A 27,871-nucleotide genomic window follows, 5' to 3' on the forward strand; every position below is an offset into this window, starting at 1 on the left:
AAAGGACACTTTTGGTTGTGAGCGCCTCATTTAGTCATAACCGATTTATTACTTTAAAAAACGAACGCTATATAGAGTAAAAGTAGTTGATAATTTTTACGTACATAGATATATAACTATAATAATTAAAAACATTAAGTAATGGTATCGTAGAATAGTTTTCTCCTCGAATAATAAACTTACAGACACAGCATACACATGAAACCATGAGGTCAACATCGTAGTAATTGATTATATAAACTTTAAACGTTATATTGACAACGAAAGCATCCTCAGACCGAAGCGGGCGTCAAATAACTTCACTCCTATCCCGGTACAATTCCCAGGCAGACCATCTGACCCCCCCCCCCCCCCGCACAACCAATACCTGTCCGGCCCTCTCTACAGGGTAGTTTTTAATTAGAGTTGCGCCTGAGATGTTACGTTTATGAGACCCAAGACACTAGTGCTTCATCCGGGGTAGATTTAGTGCTCTGGTAATTGGACTGATGCCGGGCAACCCCTCCTTGCACCCTGTACTGTCTGTACCGTGGGACTGTCTTCACTGCAGATTGGTTGGTGCAGATCTTGGGACAATCAGCCGATCTCCTCTGATCTGCAACGATAAAAAAATGTTTCAAACAATTATTTCATTATGATATACCAAGGTATAATCCATAAAAATCAATTAACATCGACTTTCACCGTAGCGTAGTGGTAACGCTGCGGCTTTCTAACCGAGAGGTCCCGGGTTCGATCCCCGAGGAGGTCAAATGATTTTTGTAAGTGGGTTTAGACCGTTTCGTGCAACAAATTGGGGTTGACAGAACCTCTTTAAAAACGGAACAGTAACGACGAGATGTTGCAAACTTTGGCCTCATTGGCTGAGCGTTAGCGAAGCCTTCACTAAAAGAGCTGTAAAATGTAATTTCTGTTTGTTTGTCCTTGATATATTGAAAATGAAATAAAATATTGTTCTGAAATTATGTATGAAGGAAGCTTAATAATACCCGGGTTCGATCCCCGAGGAGGTCAAATGATTTTTGTAAGTTGGTTTAGACCGTTTTCATTTTAAAAATTGGGGTTCACAGAACCTCCTTAAAACGAAACGGTAATGACAAGATGTTGCAAATTTTGCTCTCATTGGCTGAGCGTTAGCGAAGCCTACACTGGTAGAGCTATTATCAATTTTATCTGTTTGTCTGCCCTTGATATATTGAAAATGAACTAAAATGTTGTTCTGAAACTATGTATGAAGCTTAATTTATATATTAGCTACACTTAGTACGATGATGGTGCTGTTCCACTGTATTATTGATTTATGTTTACTCTACGCATAAAAATGTCACATGTTAAAATCTGATATGAATGTACTCATTTGGCTTATAAAATTATATAATTTTGACTGTAGATTATATATTTACAGGTTTGCTCATTAAAATAGGTTTTATAGCAGTGTTAAGATAATAACAATTTCAGTGAGCTATGGAGAGTAATATAAATGCTACAGTGCACTCGATTCAAATCTTGATACCTACTTCTAACGTTGACTTACAACTCTATTTTTATAGTTCTGTGACTATAAAACACACGCACGTTAAACAGTTGATTGTACACAGTTTAATTTACTATCACTGGTAAATGATTACAACATTTTCCAATATTAATTTTATTATTGCGTAAGGCCTATCAGAATCAATGATTCCATCATCAGGCACTTCACAAATCGCAATAAAAAAATCAATATTGGGCAATTTTGTATTCATTTACCAGTGATAGTAAAAATTAACTTTACTCCTATGATCCAAGATTCTTCATTGTACATAGTTTAAAACAATCTTTTTTAAATTATTGTGTAATTTCTCTTGGCAATCATGGTTACCCATAAGACCAATGTAAGACCGTTTGTATATTCGGTAACGTCCAACCAAAATCCAATGCAGTGAAATGCACCATCATAAAACTCAGTATAGCCTATAGAGAAATGAAGCTTCATGCACAATTTTAAAATTTCAAGACTATCGGTCAGTTCGTTTTCGAGGTGTGGACAGATAGACAGAGAGAACGAAATTTTCCAGCGTCTCAAATAATAGGCTTCGTTAACGCTCAGCCAATTAAAATTTAGTTTAGATAAATGCAATTTTATTTTTGTTTATAATTCACATTGTTCTATCATAACGTTTTTATAGTTTTAGCTGAGTTTAAATTCTACAGCTTTTAAACTGGATAGTACATCAACTAAAAAAAAAACAATTTTATAAAAATGATATGAATTCTGGCCGGACTTGCAGTTTGATCACGACCATGATCATATTACTTGATCATGGTCGTGATCAATAATATTAATATATTAATCATATTAATTCTCTTTTTAATTGAATTTTGCATTGTAGAAAGTAATAACACAAATTACGCCATAAATTTGACAATTAAAGATAATTGTAGGTCCTTCATTGAGGCACAGAAACTGTTCGACTTCCGTAGAAGCCTCCGTGATGTAAACACGCAGTCAGTAACAACACCAGAAGTACTTCCGATGAATGGCCATCGTGACAACTCCTTGAATGAAGGTCACCACGTGGCCTTATTTAATGCATATTAATTGTAATGACGATAATGACGCGTAACCACACATGTCATTAATCACCAGCGCCACATCAGATTATGTGAAGCAGATTCATTAAGGTCCAATTAAACCGATATTAATGACTGAAGCGACCTTCTGTTCTAGTCGCAGGAAATTAGGGCTTCTTCGCACCTCTCGAGAACCTCTGTGGTTGTAGGCCGGCGCCGTATCGCTTGTCACGAGTGTTATTGAATGGTTATTTTATTATTGCTCAACACAGACTTAAATATTTTGGTATAAACTTAAATAGAGTTATAATTAAATTCAAAACTAATTGGATTAAAAGTAGAATAAAAATTACGAAAGTACTTTAATAGTTTAACAGAATTTGTAATTGATTATGGTAAAAATGTCTAAGAAAAATGGTCCGAACCCATTTAAAAGTTCTATTGACTCACTCGGCAATTGAACTTGAGACATCATGATTGGAGAGTCGTTGTATTTACCTCTATTCTTTGGTGTAAGTGAATAAAATTTAAAAGTGTGGTTTTTATATGTTTGCCCTCTCTCTCCCTCCCCCCTCTCTCACTCTCCCTCCCTCTCTCCCTAACACCCCCTCTCTTTCTCTAGTGCAGGCCTCAAAGCATTATTAGGAATATTTCACCTTCCAAAGGAGTTACATTTTTACAACTGTCGTGTTTGAATTATAAATATACCTAAGGTTCAAAGGCAGACCCATTTCATTATTCCCATAGCAGCGTTAAGAATATACTGGATTCGCAGGCAACTTTTCCATTCCAGACTAGGGACAGTATTGGAAATGGATTGACTTTCATAGCATCTCTACTCTATAGTACCTTGACTATAGGCTTTGACTCTCCAAAATGCTGATACAAGTTCGTTTTCATCGACAATAACTCTTCCCATTAGCCTTAAGGTGGCACCTATTGGCTTTTTTATCATTTCTGTCTCACTTGCCAAGAAAGATTAACACAAATTTCACAAAAGGGAAGAATCAGTTAGCCGAACTAAGCTCTCCATAAATTCCTATTGGTCACCTCTAAAGGATTCTGGGTATTTTAGAGGTATATAGAATCACTGAAAATGGAAAAGAAACACCTTAAATAAAGTTAAAGGAATATTTCACAACCAAGGGAAGAACCCTTTAGCCGAACCGAGTTCTTCCTTAAAATCACCTTGGTCACATCTAAAGCGATTCTGGATATTTCAGAGCTATGCAAAAGCCCGTTCCCTGTATTAAACACTGAAAACGGAAGAGAAACATCTGAAATAAAGGTGAAGGATGATTTCACATCCAAGGGGAGAACCCGTTAGCGTAGCCGATTTCTCCCTAAATTACATCTTGGTCGCCTCTAAAGAGATCCTGGGTCTCTTAGAGTTATGTAAAAACACTGGAAGCGGAAAAGAAACATCTGAAAAAAAGTCAAAAGAAGATTCAACAACCAAGGGAAGAACCAATTAGCCGAACCGAGTTCTACCTAAAATACATCTTGGTCACCTCTAAAGGATTCTGGGTATTTTAGAGATCCTCTAAAGAGATCCTGGGCAATTTCAGAGCTATGAAAAAACTCGTTCCCCTGTATCAAACACTGGAAACGGAAGAGAAACATCTGAAATAAAGGTGAAGGAAGATTTCACATCCGAGGGAAGAACCCGTTAGCGGAGCCGAGTTACGACCGATCCGCCGAAATGTCACCGGCAGCCGTAAACCAGAGAATGCGCCGGAATATTCATCAGGTTTAATGGCCGTCAAGAAGACTATCGGCCGCTAATTATTCAAATACGAGCGATAACCTGCTACCGCGTTCCGCAAATCCGGATACGTCCGGTTGTTAATGCGCCAATTATGGGATTGCCACTTGTAATGTGAATGTCGGTAGCCACTGTCGATGGGACACTAATGAACTAATTTATAGCGGCTTAAAACACCGGATAAGAAACGAGGTTGGCGTTGGCGGGCTGATCGTGTGAGAACCTCCTTCACTCTCGTCTCCACGAGGGCTTTAAATCATCGATGGGACATTCGAAATAACCTCCTGTAGGAACTGTTGAAAAACGTAAGGATTCACATTTTTTTTAATACTCATCAATTTGCCCACTCTCAAGTGGAGGAAAATTTATTTATTTCAAGAAACGGGTGGATGCTAACTTTTGTTGTAGCTTGAATGCCCTAGGATAACGGACGTGATTGGATACTAAAATGTCAGCATCTAGCCTGGATTGTTCAAGGAAAAGCCAACTTATCGTGCACATTATACCCCAGTCACTATAACGAATGTGCAATGGATGTTGCAAGTGACCATTGAAAATTATCATAGACGTTACCAACGGCGTTAGTTATGCTTTTTTATTTTGGTAGGTAAAATGGGCAAAAATACAATGCGAATTGCACAGTAAATATTACGTCCATCTGTACGATGATCATAAAAAGATTGCACAAACTTCAAGGGGATGATCAATTGGTAAACTCCAACAATTTAGAATTTTAATATTCCTATTTGTAAATGGCCACGTTGCAGCAAGTATAAATTTATCCATTCTAAAACTCTCGGTCGTTTTCGTCCTAAATTTTGGCTTATCAGATGAAAATAGATGACGTGTAGGCATATTAGTTAGGTGAAAATTAAACTAAAAAAGGACAGACTCGTTTCTTGTTGGACAAACAACAGTTTTTTCCTCTATGAATAAAAGACACACGCTCAAATCTCATAATGATTGGATTCGGTTTGCTTTAAATTGATTTATTCTGCTATTTTCTCGTTGCTGTCATGGTCATCCATTCTAAAACTCTCGGTCGTTTTCGTCCTAAATTTTGGCTTATCAGATGAAAATAGATGACGTGTAGGCATATTAGTTAGGTGAAAATTAAACTAAAAAAGGACAGACTCGTTTCTTGTTGGACAAACAACAGTTTTTTCCTCTATGAATAAAAGACACACGCTCAAATCTCATAATGATTGGATTCGGTTTGCTTTAAATTGATTTATTCTGCTATTTTCTCGTTGCTGTCATGGTCATCCATAACACCAATGTAAAAATGTTCGCTAACGCTCAGCCAAATCCCGTGGGTTGAAATTCACCATCATCGAACTTAGTGTTGCCGTATAAAAATTAAGCTTAGGTCGTTTACGCCGTATCATCCGGGCAGACAGAAACACAAAGATCCACCAGGAAAAGGATTTGGTAATGCCTAGTCAAAATTACAATTGTAAAAATATGTCATCACGTGTTTTTAATCCTGTCGCTACTTGTTATTTCAACCCTCACTAAAAATAGTATCACTGGCTATAGCTTTTTTTTGGAACAATTAATTTGTATTTTTCTACAACTTTGCAAGTAGAAAATTGGAACTCGCCTTTCCACATAGTAAAATTAATGTGTTTATTGACTTTTTACTGTTAAAACCACTAGTTATTTCTACAATTTTACATCAGCAAACGATATTTTGGAGTGTAATCCTGACGTTCGTGTTCTCAATTAGGTATCCTTTAACACGCGAGAGGTCTTAACATTCCCGCAGGTAGGACAAATCTAACACTTTTGTAACCGAATATGACTCATTAAATTGTCATGATAAGTGATAAAAACACAAAAATTTGGTTATTGGGAGTAAATTTAGTTTATTGAATATTCATATGAAAAGCTTAGAATACAAAAGTGGCCACAAATACTAAGGGCAAATGAGGTCGGCTGAGTGGAAGGTTGTACAACAGTGCCCTGAAGTGTAAAATATTTCTTAACATGAAGGGTTTTCCCAGTTGCTTCACTTGCCAGATTATGAATATTTATACTAGTAACTGTTGAGAAGGTTCAGTCAACGTAGGATCAGCGTCCTGAAGAATGTCCAAGGTTTGTGCCTGTTCGTAGTTTCTTCCTGATCAGTCTGTACGGGTTCTTTGTTATCGCGCTATTTTGTGGTTTCTTCTTCTTCATGATGCTCAAAATCAGCGTCCTTGTCGGACCCATTCCTTTGTTTATAAAAATAAAATTCTCTAGAAAGTTCTTCCAACTACCAACGAAAGTTCTCGTCGTTGTCGTTCATCGTGGAATAAAACTATTTTTAAAAGAATTAATATTCACTCAAAAACACTAATAAAAATTGAAATTTATTTCGCACACAAACAATCTTAACAGTTACGTCGTTAGATTGCTCCTAACATTGCACTCACGCGGTTGGTCGTGCTGTTAGATGCAAACTAACATTTTATGACCCGCCCAACTTCCCCCACCTCTCACACTATATCACTATGTTTCTCACTTATTTTATATAGGAAACGTTGCTAAATATACCGTAGAGAGCACAATTAGGATAACAGGATCATCAGACGGGAAATAACAAAATTCTTCAGAACGACAGAAAATGTTAGATTTTATCTCATATCGCGATTTCTTGCGTATTAACTCTACACTTCTTTCGCTATTAATAATACCCCTTTGTTCGCCTTGCAGCACTAATATTAACTCATAATGTCCCAATCCGATATGTTTAAGACCTTGAAGGCGGAGTTTCTTGTAGAAACTGGCTCTCTGACAGACACGTTATACCGACCGTAAGCAAGGAAACGTTAATGATGTCCTTAGTTACTGCGACATTCCTTGTAATCATCTAGCAACGGCAGGCTGTCTGAACAAGGACAAATCACTTATACGAAATTGATTGAACGGTCGATATTACTAGTATTCTACTGCTTTGAGTTAAACATATTTTAAAAGAACCCTTTGGTAGTTCACTGGAACAAGAATTAAATTATATAGTAATGTATCATAATTTGTTTTTGAATTATTTTCGTTAAATGACTTACTTAAAAGGAATACCCAATCCAATTAGTGTTCTCGTAAAAGCCAAACTCATAGAAAATTTCAATTCAGTATTTATGAAACAGAATAAAGAAAATAACAAATACTTTGTTTCTACTTCTTCTTCTTTAACGGCACAACTGTTAGAAACCCAAAGCACAGAAGTGGGGTTAACATTTCTTCAATATCTTTAAGGTCACATCTAAGATCAAGAACACCGATCATCAACACACCTCCCATTCAATATTTACAAGGAAGAATCAATGAACATACAATTTTGGAACTGCTACAACAGGAGACCCTTAAGAATAAGGAATTGAATTCAACCTTTATTCAGCGATTTGAAGATCACATCTAAGACGGAGAACCATAACCAATCACCATGATCATCAAATCTTCTCATTCTATATTTAGAATAAAGAAGAAAATCCCAATTATTTGGTTTGGACCTAATTCTTCTGAGTGCTTCAACAGTATAATCATAAGAAGGCAAAGTACAGAAGTGGAGTTAACCTTACTTGGATGAACCTTCAAGGTCCATATGAGACAGTGGACCTTTGTAGCTCTCCCGTTCATCAACACAGCTCTCATTCAATATTGATAAGAAACGATCACCCATCGTTTGATTTTGGAACGGCTTCAACACTAAACCCCTAAGAAAAGCAAAGCGAAGAAGTGAGTTTAACCATTCTTGAATGGCTTCAAAGTCACATCTTAGACGACCCATCAACACACTTCTCATTCAATGTTTACATGGAAGAATCAATCGTCGTGTAATATCCGGACTGCTAAACAGAAGACCCTTTAAAAGCCAAAATAAAGACCTGGGTTCAACCCTTCTTCAACGGCTTCAAGGTCACATCTCGGAACGAGAACCCAACTGGTCTCCCCGGTCATCAAAACACTTCTCTTGAAATAAACCGAAGAGCGATCCGAATGACCCGACAATCACGCACTGTATAAATTAAAAGAGCGTTTACATCTCCCTATACTTAACGCTAGCTGGTTATCCGTAGACGAATATTGGAAACTATGATTACATTAATTCCCCCACTTTCCATAGAGCGCACTGTGTAATTTGGGCGGGCCGCTCGCCACAGTAATAGCAGCACCGGGGACAATTAGCAGAGACACCTAACCTAACCTCACTTTTAGACGAACATAACCTCAAACTGGCGCTCAAATTGTCGGCGCTCTTTTATTTCTGCGATCGGATCTACACCAATTGCACGTCATTGAGTGCTTGTACGTTAATCGATTTATATTACTATGTACGTCTCCGAATTTTGATTTAAATTACATTTCTCGTCTACATATTAAGAGACGTTGTAACGCGTCTTATCAAAAACGTGATCTTTGAAATCGGGTTTTAACAACGAAATAAGAATTGAATTTAATTTGATCTATATCTTTACGTTAGTTTTTAGATGGTCCCGATAAACTAAAACAGAGTTTATTTTAAAATTTGCATTTGAAAGTTCGAAATAAAAAAAAACTACTGCAGAGTAAGTTTATAATTTTGTTTTATTGCAAATCTATAAATCTAAACCACAGCCTTAGGGACACATTTAGAATAAGGTTAAACACGTTTTTGCCCTACAACTCCATAAATGATTGTGATCACTGAACGATCTCGATGTGAAGGCATAAGATGAAAAATGAATATGATACAATTGCCAACTAAAAGGTTGAAAAATTATTCGGGTTTTTTTTAACGGCAATTTGTTTAATAGAGACTTCTGCCTCCAAAAGAGGGCTCTGAGAATAGTTTGGGAATTGGACCAACATGAGAGTTGTAGGTGGTTCTTCCGATCAAGTGGTACTCTAACATTGAGAAGCCTATTAATTTACCATTCCATGTTATACATTTTTAAATGGAAATCATTTTGGTGTTTTAGATTATTTTTACAATACAAGACACAAGCAAACCCTTGTAATTAATAATTTCAGACTAAAATCGTACAACATTAGGGCCTATCGAATTCTCCTCCTAAGTATATAACAAATCAAAATAGTTTACAAACATTAAAAGTTAATTTAAAGAGCCACTTGGTCGGTAGAGCTTTCTTTAGTAGATACCAGAGGACTTTGGATGGATCCCGATGTGGGTCAATCGCTTCCTTAGGTTGCTTATTGTTATTTTTTGTTGCTTTTTCTAAACGTTTGTTATACGATATATGCAAAATGTTGTTTTAGGTAGGTTCAATAGCCTTAAGTTGTAATTATTAATTATTAACTTATTATTCACCGATATGTATTAACGTACACCAAAACTGAATGTTCAACTGTGTCAATAAAAATTCAACTCAAGGATTGAGTGTGAAAACTAAGTATATTGCTGCACTTCTGGCTCAACATAAGTCACTCTTTTGACTTGGAAGCTAAAAATAACAAATCTTTAAAAATCCGCATGTAAGTGTAAACTATTGAAGATCATCATGGGAGGAAGAATATTAAGTTCTCTTTCGTTAATTATGCATGGTACGTAGACAATCTGAATCATCAGCTTTTAATGCCCATCACGAACTCCAGTGATATGGAACTAGTGTATTACAATGTTCGTACTGATAGTCTTTAGAGAGAGATCATTAACGGCGCAGACAAGTTGGATCAGAGTTTTCATGATCCAAGTGACGTCAGATGGACAAGGAGCGATGCGTGACGCTTGCGGCGTGCAACTCCTCACAGAGGCGGTGGCGTGCCGTGACGGCCGGAGAGGTGATGCTATCCCACGCGCAATTACAACTTTGCTAAAAGTGTCGCGGACTTGCGTGACCTGCTGCCGCTGCCGGCCCGTACCTGTCCCGCCATTATACGGGCGATCCCCGGCTCCCTGCTATTATGGCCGCGATCAAATTGCGAGCCGGAATGCGAAAATCGTCCCAGTCGATCGCACCGTGAGAATTGAATGATGATAGAGCACTAAACTGGTAAACAGCGGCCGGACGGTGGAAACAGAACCGGGGCGAGCGCTCGACCCTGAGGCACGCCGTCGCTGTTTGTTCGGCCCGAGCGCGATCCAGATCGAAAGTGCTTTACCGATGATGATTTCAGTAACACATTTTAGGAGATTCGAGGGAGGCTATTATCATCTAAAGAATTAAATCGTGTCAACCTGATGGTCCTGAGTATTTGATCAATTTCCAAATTCCTTGACCGCCCAATCATTAGGATAGCTAACAAGGGGCAAACAGGGAAGTTAGCGTTTGGATGGAGATATTCATAAAATGATTCTTTGTTGGAGGAAACGATGAAAGACTTGATGCCAGAATTTCAAAGGAAGCAGCGTCCATCCATTAATTTGTGGTATTTACGATTGGATTTCTTATCCTTTCCATCGGTCATGTGGAATTTTAAAACTTTAAAAACCTATACCTCTCCCACTGAAACTTTGCAAATAGCTTCACTTTAAGCAATTCATGTTTTGTACCGCAGAATATCTCCCACCACAATTCCCTTCGGTCAATTGTGTACATTAGGTTCAAAAACTAAAACTATAATAACATTTAGATCAGTTGCTATTTTTACATAGCGTCTGCTTGATTTGTATGTTTCTTGTTAACAATGCAATAGACTATGGCGCAGTGTAGCGGGTACGGCGGTTATAGCGAGATAACCGAATCAAGCAAAGTCGAACGTGGCTGCTGCTTGGATGAGTGAACGCTGAGCGTTCTTGTCCTTGCAAGCAGCCCGCCTGCACGCCCATTGGTGGTGGTTCGGAAGTCACCTTTAAGTCGTTGGTCCTCAGGTTAAGTGTTAGAGAGGGATTCTTAGCCCTAACTTCGCCTGGTACATTAAAACTTAGTAAAAAGGTCCTTTATAAAGGAAAACCCACTGATAACTGACGGAATATTTATTTATAACATATGAAAACATAAACAATACAAAAAATCGCTCAATCGCATGTTATAGACGAAAACACATAAGCATGGTTTGCTTGTATACAGGATATAGATGACATGCAATGATTGTTCAGTGACGTTTGGAGAGGAGCAATTAATAATAAAAACCAGAGGCCGCGCTGGCACCGTGAGCCATAACGTTATCTAGAAGCGTATTGACACATCCTTAAAGCAGCCAAAGCCATTGATGAAATAATATATGTGTTAGGCAGTGACATATAAAAAACTTATTTTGGGGGCTGGTACGTGGGTTCTGTAAAATAACCACAACAATAGGGTCCTCGTAAATGTGTTCTAGCTTAAAAAAATAATGGGTGTAATTTTCATGTTTCTCTCTCCAAATTTCGTTGTGGGGGGTTCAGCTCCCCCTATATATGACCATGGTGTAGAGCGATTCAGTTTTCTTAATTTTTCAGCGTTACTTTACGAATCACATAATTGTGTTTCCACTCCTTAATAATGTGAAAAAGGCCTATTAAAGAAGGAAGAAATGATATACTAAATGTGAGAATTCTTTACTTAAGAAAAGACATAGTCCTAGAATGCACTGCATTAGATACAATGTGACAAGTACGAATGCAATGTTAAATTCAGTTTGTCCACACAAGATAACTTGTCACTCCATCCGATGAGAAATGGATGATATCCTTTTCTGCGGAAGTACTAAAAATATGAAAATATGAGAAAAAAATATTGTTTTATTCAATAATACTAAAATGGTTTCCAATAAGCATTACATTAATGGACAAGCAATTCTCGTTCTTACGACTTTTTCAATTTCGTGCGATGAAATCTAATAAAATCTAATAAGTTAATGAACATGTTATTAACCGTAATAATACAATACAAGGATTGTAATTCTTCTAAACACTGGATAATCATATGAATTGAGCTATGATTTCAAATTTAGTAGAATTAATTACGTGGTATAATAATAATGCCAATCATCATGGTAGATGATGCTGAAAGCAGTCTGTAAGTGAATCGTACAAATTCTACCACTAAATAAAAACCCTTTTTAATTTATTAGTGTATGGTAAAGAATATTAATTTTTTTAACTATCAGGTCTGGGAAGCATTGAGTTCGTTCAGAAGAATAAACATGGTTGAAAAGAGCACAAATGCAACAACAAACATTATCCTTATAGGGAAGCAGACAGTGTGTAGACTATTGTTAGTACCTTTTTCCTTTAAATAATGTCATCATATAAACAAAGTCTCCGATGTTCTTAACCTTCGAATCATTATCTCACCTCCGGCCGGGCAATGACATACTGCATGATACCGTCATTACAGATTACCACCGCTTTCTGAGACGCAAGTCTCGCCTCACTTTCCTATGCAAATCCCGGTGTCCGAGGTGCGCATGACCACCGAGCTGGCTGGACATAAAACGCTCTGTGTAATTTTACATTTTCCACGCATCTTTGTGACCAACATTTTGTTCCACTTGGCAAATTGTCGATGTTAAAAGCCCCGTTATTCTGTCAAACGTTTGGATCCACCGCCTGTCATTCCATACTCTTGTTTGTGTTTTGTTTGCACTCAGCTGAAACACCTCTTTTATACTTTTTTTCTTAGACGGTTAAGAAATGATTAGTGGTTTTAGCTTTGGGAACTTAAAAACCCCCGAGGAGGTTACTAGGACAGGATTTCAACTCTAATATTAGATTTTATTGGTCCCCGTGTAAATAAAAATAACTAAGTTCGGAACAGTGAAAGAAAATAGGTGGTTCCCCAGGGTTCAGTGCTCAGGTTGATCTTTTTCTTTTTTATAACCTGTGTAGTGTTTATCAACGAATGAGTGAATTCAAAAATACCCAAAGTCGAGTAATGTTTCATTGTACAAAAAAAGAAATCGTATCTTGTAAGTCTCAGTCATTTTTAGAAATAGAAATTCATAAAAATCTAAAATTTCAATGACTTTCCGATATTTTTAAACTTGGACTAAGGCATGTTATACACAACTAACTTTACGAGAGAGACGCTTATTATTGCCCGATTAAGATAACTATTATCCACAGAAGTGGTTACAGAATTCCTATAACTTATAACTTTTCATGTTTTGGGGTGTTATACAAAACGGATTTTTCTAGAAACAATATTTAATTGGCGCCAATATTTTAAAAATAATATACATCGGAAGTCCTGGCGTAATTGGAGCAAATTCCCAAACATACAGGCTACAGAATATAAAACAATGTCAATACAACACCTTTTTAATACGATTCCAAGCATTCCTGGGATTACCCATGGATCGATAGATACCACAATCTCCGGCACCATTTCTCAATCATTGAATGTCCCAATCGCGCAGAATTTAGTTGGGCATTTAGTAAGTATTTATGAGATTTCAATAGTTCTGGCATTAAATACACTAGATTTGAATTACTCGGAAATCGGAAAGGTATAAAACTTTCTAAGAAACCACTAAGAAGAAGTATTATTTGTTGCTAACTTTTGTAGAATTATACGGCATTTTGTTCTGTAGTTCAGATAAGGCTCAATGATTCGCATCGTTTACAGACGATAAGAAAATATTTTAGTATTAGTTTTAAAAACCTTTTAGCAATACTAATAATTACGGAATTGAGATAAATGACCAACCAGTGTTAATGAGTTGAAAACTGTAAGTGTACAGTCCCTATTAATTAAAATTCCATTCAAAATTAAATTGTATTTTAAATGACCTTGAGAGCAATGAATACTGGAAAGACTCTTAAGGACTAAAGAAATGACAATTTAATTCTTAAAGTCCTTGTCTCTCAAGGATGCATGAATATGTTTGGATGATTACCATCAATAGTTCATCCTAGATGATCAATGTGGATACCACCTTTACATCATAACAGAATGCTTTTGCTTGCTTTTTGCTGTAAGAGGAGCATGCAAGGCAATACGTCTGCTTATGCAAGAGCTCAGATTAGATTTAAGTAAGTGTTTATTATAAATAACGGACATAAGTGGGCTTAGGGAACCACCCTGAGAAATTTTATTTTTGAAATATATTGTTTTACTTAAACTATTATTTATTATAAATATTTATCTTTTATTTCCACGGAAATAATTCAGCAAAGATAAAGCACCATTTTTACCCCACAATACAGTTCAGGGAAACGTTCAGGAAAACAAGTCATATACGTTTTGAAAGTCAAATTATGTAGATAGAGTATTCGCCTTATACTAGGTGGAACCACCAGCTCCAGGAGTGGTGTTTGCGGATTTTGGAAATCAGGTTTTCCAGGGAGTTCAGTAGACCATAATCGTGATTTTTCTTCTTTAATAGGCACAGTGGAGGGCTATTAGTATAACCAAATAGTGATTGCGGTAGAAGGACCTTGCACGCATGGATCCCAACACTCACGGGCGCATCGGGTTGGGGTAATTCAGCAACATTTAAACAATACTCTGCAACAATTTCCGTGTTTTATACGTTATATGGTATAATTTTTCTCTTTGTAATTCTAAATCTCTGTCTGTCAGTCTGTCTGTCTCTCCCTCTCTCTTTCTCTCTCTCTCTTTGAAATAACAAAAATCCGTATTTGATAGACGAAATGCTCTAGGTTACTTGGGCCCAACAGCAATGCCCAATTGGTAATAATATAGAATAAGTAATTGTTTGCCGGTTTTCAGCTATTTGGAATCCAAATATCATAACCTCAACTGAAACCCTCGTGATGTGGTTCGGGGAGTCCAGTTGGGGTAAAGGGGTTAGACCAAGTTTCTCTTGAAATTTGGGACAAGGATTAAGCGGAGTTGAAATAAACTACCCTCTCCAAGATTACAGTACGCACGAGAGGAGATGGCACTGGGAACACAATTGTGGGCACCAGTATCCATCATTCTACCAATTTGATATTGACCTTCCTTGACCTCTCCCCTTCCGCGTTTGTTTTTGTTTACTCTGGTGGAAATTTATATGCAATTTATTCCTTGACAACTAACTTCAGCAATGCGATAACTTTGATCAGCACTGAGGTTCCATCATTCACCAAAAAGGCATTGTTTGTGTGTTACTCAGCTAATTATACGCTGAATACCCTCTCCTTGGATGAGTGGGGGAGGGGTGGCAGTCATTGTTCGGTTTGAATATTATTTTTAATTGTTAACTAATATACTACAAAATAGCTTTTTCTAAAAGAGGAAAAATAAATGTTAGATTCCTTCAAGAAAGATTGTAGTAATTTAAAATAACATTTAGAGGCTTCTTTTAATTAACCAAACAAAAACCGTTGAAAATAACCGAATTTGATTTTTTTGTACATACTGTAAAAAATGCATCTTTATCTTTTGAATATTTACGAGATGCCTATAAATTTTACTTTGGATAGTCAAACCTAAAGATCGACTGAGAGAAAGAAATTGCAAGCATTAATTAATACAAAAATTACATTTGCTAAATAATATTTTATTGATATCATATAATTTTTTAAAATTAAAATTAATTCGAGTGTAATTTTAACTTGTTATCATTAAGAAGGATGCCTCTCCCTGAAACTGTAATACGAATATTTGCTGTAAAAATCTTTAGTCTCCAGCTGTTTTGTTTTCGGGGCTGGTTACAAAACTGTACACATTACTTATTTAAAAACTTTCTAATTGTGAAGGATTGAATAATTTGTCTTTATTAATCTTAATCCTTCAAGAAAGTTATCCAAAGAGAAAAATTTAAAGTTGACGTATGAAAACTTTCCAAGATATCTTGCTTACATGTACGTGTTTTACTGTCATATAATCGGACTCTGTCTGTTTACAAATTTATTTACCCTACAATTTCCGCGGTGCCGCCATAGTTGCCGTTGAGATCAATGTTCACTTATGCTCAGTAAAATCCTATGCTGTTGGCAACTGCTAGTACAAATAAAATAAAAACAGGGTACTTTGGGATTATACCGACCACACCAGTATGAAGAACACAGAAATATAAATTTATAGAAACAAACATGATAGAATGAAAAAACAAGCGTTTAATTATAAAATTACAAACTTACAAGTGTTTCCAGGTATTGTGATCGGTATCGTTATCGCTGTTATCTTATCTTTCTCGAGAATCCCAATTACGGCAGGCCGCGCGGCATCACATGATTTGCACGGTACATAATTGCCTTTCCATTACAATTCAATTTATATTTCTGATCAGCCCCTCTAGAATTTGATATTTTACTGATAGGTACTATCTCGAGGGATGTTTTTCTTTCGTCGACATCAGCGCGGGGCAGCACCGAAGGTGCTGCCAAAGCCCGCGCTGATGGCCGGAGGCACTCGCATTTTGGATGGCGGAGTGTGATCAAGAATAAAAAAGTTTTGAGTGTTTTTTCAATAAAGAGTTTAGTAATGTTTGTTTTTTTTAATTTTTGTGTTTGGAGAAATGTAGAGGTAAAACACGGAAGTACAACAAAGCGACGAACCAGCTCAACGGGCGGCGAGACTCTGCAATCACGTTATCTACTAGACCGCTCGACTTTGACCTCTGTCTGAGGATGGGGAGGGGTTTGCGATAAGACAATTCCTGTTTTATATTGACGAAATATTGTTCTACGCTAATATAGTAATCAGTAGAAGCAAAATGTCAAATAACGATTCATGTCTGGGTGTGGTCGGTATAATCCCAAAGTACCAAAAACAGTTTACGATAACGTAATATGAGAAACTCGGCTACATAGATAGATACATACATTTCCGTTAAATTAATTTTATTATTTAGGTGATGGTAAAACTTGTATGTAAAAAATGTATGTTATTATCTACTTTTTAAGAAGGTCATAAACCGAAAATTGCTTACAAAAATAAGGGGTACCGATTGTTAGTATCCTACCTCATGTAAACGCGTGGTATGTCCTCACACGGAAGGAGCCGGGGGGGGGGGGGAGTATCTCCGTGTACATTACATGATCTCCCGATCGACACGTATGAAAGGTGGGAAAATACTCGGTTTTAAAGGGTTTCCCCGGTTTGATGGCCTTTTGATTATCTCCAGGGCTGCATTACGGGATTAGGAGCTCCAGCTCTCCCTCTGGTCAACTCTTTTTCTAACCGTTGTAACGCACCCTTCCTGCCACCCTTCCATCGGACAGGTTGTTTCTTCAACACTATCATCCGAGTGACCAGTTGGCTGAGTGTTAGCGAAGCCTATTACTCAAGGGGATGAACAATTTAATTTAAATAAATCTGTCTCTCCACCTAACAACACAATGATTGAGGAGTTTAGCAATTTATTCAATATGCTTAAAATTTAATACATTCTTCAATATTGTATTGGATTTAGCCTAATTATACAAAAATAAAAAGCCATTCAATCAAACAACTATTCTCTCTCTGTATAATTTGTTTACACAGTTTTGCCCAAAAAGAAACACTTTTCCGAGTATATCACAATATTTCATCTGTGTCTTGGTGAAATAACGAGTTTATTGTTGCCCAAGGATGAAAACAATGTGTTTTTCACTCCATTTTATTAGTTTGACACGGGTTTTCTCAAACCCTACTTATATAACAGTTCTGGGACCTATAATGGCCATTTTTCAGGTCATAACCCATAAGAAACGATTGAATTCGTCCCTTAATCTACCTTACCAGAATTTTTCAGAAAGGCCTTTTTTACATGCTGAAATCCGGGCGAAATCTTTCTCTAGCCGTAACTGGCTAACTGAGCATTTCCGGACTCTTGTATGGTATTAGGTGCATTAGAAACTATTAGTAATAGTTACTTCCGTGTCCAACACAGTTTTATCACAAGGCAGGAGTACGCCACACCACGTGTCGTGTAACAGACTGCGCTCAGGTTTAATGCAAAACTTCGAGTCTACAGCTCATTACGTTATTGACAAACAGGCTAAAGCGACTGATACAAATACGGTAAAGAAGTTTTTACTTCCCTCGGCAAAAAAAAAAAAAAAAAAAAAAAAAAAAAAAAAAAAAAAAAAAAAAAAAAAAAAAAAAAAAAACAGAACTCTTGTCAGCCTAGTAAGTAATCGGAGAACTCATTCTTGTCATGTTTAAATGAATTTGCATTTTAAAATTTTAAAAAGCTACAGATGTATTCTCTCTCAAGATATGTTACCACAAGATATATTTACATTTTTTGTATTGTTATATTTCATAATAGTGTTTAAATAATGAAAGTCTAATACAAGTCATCATAAAACGATGTGAATATTGAGTTTAGCTCCAGTTCACATTCGTCTTAGTGCGACGTCTGGAATCAGACGCTGTCACAGACGACTCCTGGAATCTGGAGTCATATTCGTCTGAAAAGATCTTAAAAAAGACGGCGACGTAAAGCTCAAAAAGAACTCTTTACATCGTTTCGGCACCAGAGATACCTAGATTTCAATATATAGTGTAATCCAGGTGAAAAGGTAATGAAAGTCTAATACAAGTCATCATAAAACGATGTGAATATTGAGTTTAGCTCCAGTTCACCTTCGTCTTAGTGCGACGTCTAGAATCAGACGCTGTCACAGACGACTCCTGGAATCTGGAGTCATATTCGTCTGAAAAGATCTTAAAAAAGATCGCGACGTAAAGCTCAAAAAGAACTCTTTACGTCGTTTTGGCACCAGAGATACCTTGAGTTCAATATATAGTGTAATCCAGGTGAAGAGGTATTCTCATTGTCTCATCAGATGCACAATTGAGTGCATTACAATGTTTTAGACACGAATTTCTAAGCACGGTGAAGGAACCGAGTTTTCAAACCACTGGACTCAAGACGGTGCACGAAGAGGAAGACGAAGTGGAGCTAAATTGAATATTCACATTGAATCAACCCTTCTTACAACCACATCTATGTTACATAAAATGTTGTTGGGTGAGTTTGGATAGTTTGGCTACATGTGTGAATACGTTAAAATCTCTTATGAGAGTATTGAGTTTCCTTACAAATCAATTTATTCTGCTATTTTCTCGATGATATCTTGTTTAACCATAAGACCGATGTAATGATTTTCACTAACGCTCAGCCAAATTTCGTATAGTGACATGGACCACAAGTAAAACTCAATATTACTTACAAAGAAATGAAGCTACCTGTGTTAATATGATACATGTTTGAATCTCTTTTAAGTGTACAGAAGTAGTTTACAAATTTATTTACTCAGCTATTTTCTCGTTGCCATCATGGTTACCCACAATGCCGACGTAAAATATTCGCTACCAGTCAGACAAATCTTGTGGAGTACACATGCACATCATCGAATTCAGTCTTCCTCACATAAAATGAATCTTCGCGCCCAATTACTATTCTGTAGATCAGATCATTTTCGAGATATCGTGCGGACAGACATAGAGAAATGAAATGTTTCCAGCCCTTCGAGTGACAGACTTCGCTAACGCTCAGCCAATAACTGTTACGCAAAAAGTGAATCAAACGACCGCGAAGTTGACAAGCATAACCGTACCACGGTACTCGTGTCACGGGAATATCAAAGACCCTGGAAAGAGCATACTTTAAAAATTCACTCAGCCCGTTCTGTATGGTACACCACCGCCAAACCCAAATTCCTGGGTCGGATATCTCGCTGATATTTACTTATCCCGCCAAATAACACTCATTACGGGCTTAACGAACACACGGAGCGCCGCGAACCTCCCGAAACCGATGGCAATCTCCGGTAAAACACATGTTTAGGTCGGGAGAACAGTAGTGGCGCTCCTCAGCGGGTAAGTATATAATTACTGTTATTTTATAAGGGGTTATGACGGAATCACGGCGGATAGCTGGAGATGCCAGATAGTCGAGTTCAGAGGGTTTTAATAGCGCGGTAACGACCGTATGGCTCGACGTCTGTTATTACATCAGCTGGCTTCTACTACTTGATAATTGCTGAAGACATAACCTCAAAAGTTATTTACAACTGTAATGTGTCGTTAGGCGGCCGATACGGCAGTTCCGCCCGCTAAGAGGCAATTTTAATCCGATTGTTTGCTGAAAACTCCCAACTTCCGCGAGGAATGGGGATTTATCGCGCCCGTGATTTACGGGGACTCAAATTAACGTTTATGAGTGGCAAGTTATTCGGTGGATTTCGATTAAAGCAGCTCATTGAAAGATGCCAGTAGGTAGATACTGTTGAAACACTATACTAGTAAGCACAACCATTGTTTTCGAAATTCCTATCAAAGTATTTCAACTGTGCTAAGTGTATTTTGAGAACAGTATTAAATGTTAATAAAACAAAACTTTCCAATATGGTTTATTTTTTGGATGAGGCCTTTCGAAACCAAAGGTTTCATCAGGCGACTCCACAACATGTTTTTTCTTTCCTTTTTTTGTGGAGTCGCCTGATGATGAAACCTTTGGTTTCGAAAGGCCTCGTTCAAAACATAAACCATATTGGAAAGTTTTGCTTTATTAACATCAATACTATTTAAAATTTTCCAATTGCTCCGAGAGTCTTCAATGTATTTTAAGAGTATAGTTTAGAAAAATCATGGAAAGTGGTGCTCTTTGTCTTAGAGGAAAAATTGAGTGCAACCAATATTTACGTAGTCTCCTAACCAAATTTGAGATATTTAATTAGGGCGTACTTTATGTAAAAATAAACAAGTCCCTGTAAACGCTACATTTAGTATAATTTTCTTCATTTTAGTATGCTCATATTTTACGTAAATATTTATAGCAAAACGGTTAAAATTACAGAATTGTGAGAGTGTGGCATAATTAATTGAAACTAAAATCTAATAATTAATTCTCTACAAGGAGGTGCACTCAACATTTGGTTAGGGAAGGATTTTATAAATTTCGAATTCAAAGCACTTAAGGTAACTTCATTGAATGTAGAAAGTTACCTTAAGTAAAGTAGGAAGTTTATGCAATTCTGTAATCAGTCACCAATAAAAACGGCTGAAGATAAAAGTACGACAGTTTTACACTAATTTGACCTACATGAATAAGTGACATGCTTTTACTCATTTATTTCTTGAAAACATATTATATCGTTAATTAAATAAATATAAGAAAACTTCATGAGTTCAAAAATTGGTTTCTGAAAGCAATAGGCAGTAAAAAGAAGTCTCTCTCCCCAGCTATCTTTAATGTATATACTGTAAAATCTTCAACTGGCTTTATTTGGGCCTTATTATAACATTCATAAATAAAATATAATATAATATAATTTACTACTGGAGTATTTTAACTTCATTTGAATCGTATTTAAAATTTACAATTTTCTAACTTAATTTAATTGGAGCCACATTTAAAAATCCGAATTTTCTAATTTAATTCTATTGTGGAATCGTATTTGAAATTTAGAATTTTATTACGTAATTTCCTTTCGATCATGTTTAAAATTTCCAATTTTCAATTTGATTAATTTGGGTCATACTTAAACGTTTCACTTTTCTAATTTTATTTAATTTGGGTTATATTTAAAGTTGTAAATTTGTTGATGTAATTTCATTGGAGCCACATTTATAATTTATGTTTTTATAATTTAATTTAATTTGGGTATTTTTAACATTTTCAACTTTCTAATTACATTGGGGTCATATTTAAATGACCAATTTTATAATTTAATTTCCTCAAATACTTAGTGTAACCTATTATTAAATGTTCATACTTTGTAGTATAATATTAGTTCAATAGTTGTATTAATTTATTTTATTTTTTTTAAATATTTCTACAGGCGAGAAACATGCCTGCTTATTAATGTCTATTGTTTTAGAGCAAATCAGTTAATTATAATTTAGTTAATCTACCTTACAAGTAATTAAAAGCTTACAGAAATCTTACGTTAGATAGACTGCGGTGAAACAAGTTTCCGAAAGATGAGCTCGGTTTGGAAATCGATACCGAAATAATCTCGACGAGTAGCTCTCGATGTGATACACTGAGGAATTCCGCTCACCCTTTACTGCAGAGGCATTCAAACACGCCATTAAGAATATTAAACCTTCATCCGCATTATTCCGCAAATCCTAATCAACTAATTTGAAAAATATTTCCGGCCGCTGTCCTTTTTGTGGGCCTTCACCTCCCCCTCAGTCGCGGCCATTCAAAAAATCACTGGCCGCCCGGCGCGCCTCTCTGGATTCAGCTTTCAATCGGGGTATCGCGCGGCCAAAGAGCTGATTGAAAAGTGAAAAGCTTCAAAGAGCCCAAAAAGAGCGCCCCCTTCCATCAAAAGGGCAATCCACTAATTTCACCTAAGAGCTTTTAGTTTCATATTTGACTTTTGCACTCCACCAGGATTTTCGGTAATTAAATGGACCTGTGGCTTTGGCTTAGTCAGGTCGCGTCTGCAGTGTGGCGTTCCACATTTCATACAGTTGTGCCTGTGGGGTTAAATGTTGCAACCTAATCATCTATAACAGCGTTTTAGTCATCTTAAGCAGGATAAAAATATTCAACTGAAACGTAAAACTTACGGTCTGTACTATTAGAAAGACATTTGTAAATATTTATAAGATTATTCAGAAATAGATTTATTCTCTCTCTCCATAAACACTGTTGTTGGCTGAGCGGTAGCGAAGCCTATCAATCGTGGGGGTGGGAAAAATCAATTTCAGTTTGTCTGTGTGTCTGTTTGTCCACACGAATATTGAAAACGAGCTGACCTATAGACGTGAAATTTTGCATGAAGCTTAATTTATATTTTAGCAACGCTGAGTTCGATGGTGGTGCGTGTCACGCCATGGAATTTGACTCAGTCAAATATTTTTACATTGGGTAACCATGACGGAAGTTAGATAGTAGCTGAATAAATTAATTTGTAAACAAACTATGTACAATTATATGAGATTCTAACAAGTGACACTTTTATTCATAGAGGAAAAATATAATAGACTGTAGTAGGTGTTAAAATCAGCGACAATATTTAACTTCAGAGCTGTCTTGCGCTTTTATTACTCTCGCTTAGCATAGCCGGAACTTTTATTTGAGCACTGCTATTTAACAAAAAATGTGAATGTAAGGTATCCATTTAAGTCAGTCTGTATGTGCGTCCACACGAATATCGGAAACGAACCTATAGACGTGAAATTTGGCATGAATTTTTATATTTTAGGAACAATGGGTTCGATGATGGTGCATGTGTTTCATAGGATTTATATGAGCAGTAGGAAATATTAAGTTGATCTTATGGGTATGGTAACAAGAAAATAACAGAATAAATAAATTCTTAAACAAACTGAGACGATTATATGAGATTTTAACATGTGATATATTAACATGTGTGTTTTTCATGCAGAGAAAAGAAAAATCAGAGCGAAATTCAATGATTGTTGGTGACAAAATTTGATTTCAGCGCATTCCTGCAGTTTTAGTACCCTCCATACCTCAGCGGTACTTTTATTATTTAAACACTGCTATAAAATCTCACACAATGAACGAAATGTGAATGTATCGTACGGCAAGATGTGTCAATATAGAAGAATGAGTTCTATATTGGTGCATGGAAATGTTTGTAAAATTAATGTTTGAGCAATTTTTAAATCTGGTTGAGCGTCGTTGAAAGTATGTCATTGTGACGAAATATCTCTTTTGTCTGCAAGAGAAGTAAAAAATTTCTGTTCCTTATGATTGTCAGTGGTTTCAACGAAATTAACTTGATACTTGAAATTTTGCACTGAATCTCAGCGAAGCCTGTTATACGACACATATTGTGTTGTACTCCTAGTGTGTGTATCACTAGGAAATTCTTTCATCTGCAAGGTAAGAATGCGCCATAATATGTGTCATGTAACAGAATTCACTGAATTTCAAATCATAGCCCATTCTCGAGATGTCCTTCGGTCTGACAGACAGACACATATACAGAAAAGGGGTTTGCACTTGGGAGGTAAAAAACGAAATTGGGCCAGCCTACTAAATGCTAGGCTTCGATGACGCTCAGCCAGCTTCAGTAGTTGGTCATGCATCATTACAGAACTCATCCTTGTCATTCTCATTGCATGAAGGAATGAAGTTTCAAGCAAAATTTTATGTCTGCAGATAATCTTTATCCATTTGTGATCTCTCGCATCTCCAAAACAATCTTTCTTTTACTTCGTTTCCATTATGTGTCACACCCATAAGCTTTGAATACAATCAATATATTTTAAATTAGCTTTGAAAGTAGCTATAAGGTTTACTTTTCCATTTGCAACATCTTAAAAATGGATGAGTGCGCCATTTCAATTGTAACTCTCTGAGTGTCCAATTAATCACCGGTTTTGGTTGATAATGACTATAGTTATGGATTATATTGAGAAGGCTATCTGACACACCATTGATCCATATCTTTATATTTTCATCTCGTATGTAATATAGCCTACGTTGTTGAGCAAATGCTGTAAAAGAGAAAATACCAAGGCCTTTTTCATAAGTTACAACACATTATACTATATTTTCAATGGTGTTTTAAGTGTATTTGTTTTATTTATTTAATGAAAATTAAATTGTTGTCAGTATAGTTATCGTCAAAATATATGTTCTAATTATAGCACTATTTATGTAAAAAAAGAGCAAGACCGCATAAGTACGATATTTTGTAAAATGTATATAAGATGGACTCTAATATTTTTTTGTTTGTTTCTGTATTGCTAGCGTTCATAATTGGTTAGTCGAGGAAGGCTAGTATTTTCCAAAAATGTAAATTTTTAAAACAGTATGATGAATACATTGAACCAGCTACTTCTTATTGGAATACTTAGTTTAAAGACAAACTTCAATAATTATTGAATCTTATTTTTGTGATCTTTTCGTCTTCAAGGAACACATCATCAGACACTCATAGCTGAAATAAATGTGGTTGCAATAATGATACAAACAATTTAGTGCTTAAATAAAAAACACACCCAAGACTTAACCAGGAAACCAGCATTACGAAGAACTTGTTTTGTGTTTTTATTTAAGTAGGCTACTAAACTGTTTGTATAATTACTTTATCCATTTTTATTTAAGTTATGTACATCTGATGATGTGTTCCTTGAACACGAAAGAGTTCACAAAAATAAAATTTAATGATCATTGAAGTGTTTGTTTTTAAATTAAGTAAACTCTATGATGTTGAGAGGGAAATAAATCACTATTTCATAATTATATTCAGTGAAGTAGGCTGAACAGATATGTTACTTCTACCACAAAAAAGTGATGAGTGACTTCGTTAGTTTTGTGTTCCTAGAATAGTCCTACACACCTGGGGCAGACTTCACCTTTGCGTAGTTTGTGGGAAATAAGAAAAAAACTTTACTGGAAATTAAGTATTAATCAGGAGGAATTAAATGTAGGTGTTATCATATGTATTAATCAGGAGGAATTAAATGTAGGTGTTATCATATGTATTAATCAGGAGGAATTAAATGAAGGTATTACAAAGCTGCAAGGAGTCATCCGTATCCCGAGGAAAACCGCCCTTAAGCTCCATTAACCTGTGACACAGTGGACCTGGGGCGAGAGAGGTCACAAATAGCGGGTGACAGGTCGGTAGTAGGTACTTAGCCCCCTCCCCCCACGGCTGATTTAATGGCTAATTTCACAAGACCCACGACACTCCCCCTTTTAAGAGTCTTCCCCAGTTTCTCGGCTTTAAAGACGCGCTCCATTCAGCCCGTTCTACAGATGTAATTGAAGGAGGTTAATACAGATTAAATGGCATCTTTGATGTCCTTACCCCACCTGACTTGCCAGAGTCAAAGCTGGTTTCTTCCATTTCGGATTGGCTTTTAGTGCTTGCTTGATGTTGCGTCGATCATCTTATAAGATAATTGATCCGGGAGTCAATTTACAGTTCCAAAACCAAATTATACCTTTAACTTTAAATTTTATTGCACCAATAATTTTTAACAAATTACCAAACAATATTACCGAACGTTAAAACATGTTTGAAATCAACTTTGAGAGTGGCTGCTGACTTTTGAGCACTTTGACTTCCTAATTACAACTAAGCGTTAACATTTACGATGGTACACTATAAATATTTTCCGTCCTTATTTTGCTTAGATGTTCTTAGACATACACCGAATTTTCAAAAAAATTTTCCACACTTTCTATTAATTATTTTTATTTCAATATTTCTCATGCAATAAACAAGCAAAGAAGCACTGATAGTAAGAAAAAACATTGGCCGAAAGACTAAATAAAAAATTTATTATTTCACCATCTAGACCTGTAAAATAATTTAAATGTTAAATAATTGGAACCTCCAAACAGACCAAGTGCCGTGGAGGCCCTAAATTTTCTCTTCGGCTATTTACATAAGTCAGTATATTTACAATTTTTTAATATTGGTTAGATATGTAAGGGGACTGAAAGAATTTGTATTACGTAACTTTTTAAGTTACATTACGTTATTTTTTAATCTATACACACGGTTAAGTTTTCGTTCAGTGCATTTAGTCAGTCTTGGTAAGTGTAATTATATTTTTTGATAATTCTTAATTATATAAGTTTTTTATTTATTTGATGTATGCTTTGTGTCAGAATAAAAAAATAAATACATGTATTATTTATTGTAATTTCGGTACTTTAGTGTTATCCGGAGGTCACTCTGTCCCTATCTACTAATTGTTATTACGCAATATAAGTAGGGTTAGATTAGGTTATAATAAATATAAGATCGCTCACGTGATGTGACCTTGGATTTTGATGCTATCTCGAGGGATGTTTTTCTTTTTTTCGTCAGAAGTGCGACACTGAAGGCATTGACGGCCAGGGGCATTTCCGATCAGTACTTTTCCGATCTCAGATCACGTGACAGACCGTACAACTTTACCAACGTCAGATCACGTTCGGCGATCTGGGAAGTGATCTGAGGCAGCCTTCGGCGCCACACTGCGAAAAAGAAAAACATCCCTTAAGATAGTACCCACATCGATTCTTCTGGGAGGCAGAAAACAAGAACCGATCTCACAAGGACAATTATTTAGCATACAATTTTTACAGTATGCCAAATAACGTCTTTTATTTCTTATAATTTAGTTTATTTAGGTCCCCTGGAAGGAAAACTCTTCCAAAAATAGTGACCTCCAAATAATACCAAAGTACCAATGTACCATGGGCTTTGTTTACCTTTTTAACCGTTACCTCAAAGATTCCGAAAGTTACAATGATCCTTGGAAGATATCCTCATCTCTGGAACCACTTCAGGATCAATGATTGATTTATAACCCTAAATCCTCGGAAGTATGTCTTACATACGGATAACAAACACAACTTACTACATATAAAATTACCGAGGTGAACGAACAAAAGTAACAACAAATAATCACTATTAATCATTATTAAAAATACAGCTGACATAAAACTCCTTGTTTTAAGTCTTGACTCCAATTCAAAATATAATTATCATACGGACTAGTCATAACAAATCTTTATGTATATTTATATTAAAACCAATATTATACTACTTCGAAAAACATACTACTAAGTGTATTTATGGACTGGAAGAACTTTCCATTTTCAGACCTGACAACATACTACAATACAATACACAAAGCAATACAAATAATGAAAACTTATAAAAACAAATAGATATGTATTGTAAAAATAAAAAAAAAATAAAATAAAATCAGAACTCAGTCATAAAAGGCAAGAACCATATTGGTAGGCTAGATCATTATGCTATCAGTCAGATAAAGTTTTTAATTAAATTTATGAAGTCCTGTAGAGCTCAAAACACAACTATTA

At 36.0% G+C, this 27,871-nt stretch overlaps 1 protein-coding gene and 1 long non-coding RNA gene across 5 annotated transcripts in view; both read right to left on the reverse strand.

Moving 5' to 3' along the window:
• The window catches only part of LOC124365788 (myosin heavy chain, striated muscle-like), a 654,015-nt gene that overhangs the window by 322,940 nt on the left and 303,204 nt on the right, over positions 1–27,871 (reverse strand). The gene's annotated exons all lie outside the window — the stretch shown is intronic.
• LOC124365789 lies at positions 73–27,426 on the reverse strand. The gene is made up of 2 exons (XR_006922746.1): positions 27,254–27,426; positions 73–595 (listed from the first exon to the last, which is right to left on the reverse strand). It is a non-coding gene; the product is annotated as an uncharacterized LOC124365789 (long non-coding RNA).

This window comes from Homalodisca vitripennis, chromosome 7, assembly GCF_021130785.1.
Source record: "Homalodisca vitripennis isolate AUS2020 chromosome 7, UT_GWSS_2.1, whole genome shotgun sequence".
Lineage (NCBI taxonomy): Eukaryota > Metazoa > Arthropoda > Insecta > Hemiptera > Cicadellidae > Homalodisca > Homalodisca vitripennis.